Source organism: Varanus komodoensis, unplaced genomic scaffold, assembly GCF_004798865.1.
Source record: "Varanus komodoensis strain SLA01 unplaced genomic scaffold, ASM479886v1 scaffold15, whole genome shotgun sequence".
NCBI lineage: Eukaryota > Metazoa > Chordata > Lepidosauria > Squamata > Varanidae > Varanus > Varanus komodoensis.
The window spans coordinates 3929363-3931022 of record NW_025335440.1 but is presented as its reverse complement, the minus strand read 5'-3'; the positions used below and the strand labels follow the sequence as shown (position 1 = coordinate 3931022).

The 1660-nt window shown below is 52.1% G+C and overlaps 1 long non-coding RNA gene across 1 annotated transcript in view; it reads left to right on the top strand.

Annotated features, from left to right (window-relative positions):
- The first annotated feature begins 431 nt into the window (after window positions 1-431).
- Window positions 432-1660, top strand: part of LOC123020974 — a 5773-nt gene continuing 4544 nt past the window's right edge. Inside the window, exon 1 of the long non-coding RNA XR_006414232.1 lies at window positions 432-990. This is a non-coding gene — a long non-coding RNA (uncharacterized LOC123020974). The remainder of the gene's footprint in view (window positions 991-1660) is intronic.

Sequence of the window (1660 nt, the reverse complement as noted above, 5' to 3'; positions counted from 1 at the left end):
TGAGAGATGGCTGCCAAACTGCCTTTTGGATGCCTTTAGTGTGGGGCTGCCCACTGCTTCCCTATTTAACTGGTTCCATCAATGCTCTGTTCTAACCGTCAGGAAGTTTTTCCTGATGTCCAGTCAGAATCTGGCTTCCTGCAACTTAAGTCCATTATTCCATGTCCCGCACTCTGGGATGATGGAGAAAAGACCCTGGCCCTCCTTGGAAAGTACTTGGAAAATGCTATCAAATCTCCCCCCCCCCCCCAGTTTTCTCTTCTCAGGGCTATGCACGCCCAGTTCTTTCAGTCCCTCCTCAGAGGGCAGTTTCCAGCCTCTGATCGTTTTCGTTGCCCTCCTCTGAACCTTCCCCAGTTGGTCTTCATCTTAAACTGTGGAGCTCAGAACTGGCCACAGTACATGAGATGGAGCCGAAGGGAGGGGAGCCAGTGCTCCTGTGATTTGGAAGCGATACAGCCCAGCGAAGGCTGACGTAGACCAAGGGAGGGCAACGGGCACGTTGCCATCCACTGGGCTTTGCGGTTGTGCGTGGTTGTGCGTGGAAGTCTCCCTGGTCTGCACATCAGCCCTGCTGACTTTCCTCTAGATGTCATTCTCGCTGTGTAAGAAGCTGGCCTGTGGTGTGCGTTGGAGCACAGGGATGGACTGGAAGGAGTGAGGGGATTGGAAGTTGTGCCTTGTCCCTCCCTTCGGTCTGCCTCCATTGGTCACCATGCCCGTATCCAAAATGCCGTTCCAAGCAGGAAAGGTTACTCCTTGGATGGACAGGTGGGATTCTTTGTGGAGCTTCCGTGGAGCTCCCACATGCTCATACGTCTTTCCTCTGCTGCACCCCAAAGTGATGACCATGTTCCACGTCATCTTCCTACTGCTGCTGACTGGGCTGAGCTGGGGAAGGACTTCCCTTTCCGAGATCCCACTTTACCTTGGGAGGAATGGTTGGGTGACCTGGTGAACAGACTGACGGTGGACGAGATGGTGCTCCAGGTACAAAGAAGACCCTTGGACAGAGGTGTTGGGAATGAGCAGCCCTCCCGGGCCTGGCCGAGAGCATCGAAGCGCCCCGCAAAGAGCACAGGGAGGTTGGAACAAAGAACTGCCTGGTCCAGAATCTTAGTTTCCATCAGGGACAGCCAGTTCTTTCTGGGAAGCCTGCAGCCAGGACCTGGTGGTAACTGTCTGTCCCTGCTGTGGTTTGCCAGCAACTGGTATGCAGTGGTAGGCGGCCAATGAACATGCAGGTTCTCTCTAGTTCTCATCATGACTAGTGACTTGCATGAAATTGCCTAAAACTTCTAGGACGTCTTCTTTCCCAGTGGGCATTCTCTCTCCTTGCAGCGGGTCCTCTCAGTCTCTCAAAAGCTACACATCAGCACGTGGAAAAGTAATATATATGGGAAGTGGGCCGGCTGGAATCTTCCCTGGGGCTCCTTCAGCTGATGCCTTGAAGTACAGAGCTGGCCCATTGTACAGACACACTCAGTATTCAAGATTCCACCCCAGCTTTATTTGTTAATTAATTTAATACATTTATTAAAGTGTTCATATACCATCCGACTACTGTTCCGGGATGGATGGAGGATGCTGGAAGCTGTAATCCAACGTATCTCAAGGACACCAGTTTGGGGAATGCTAAGGTAGGTACATTCAGACAAAC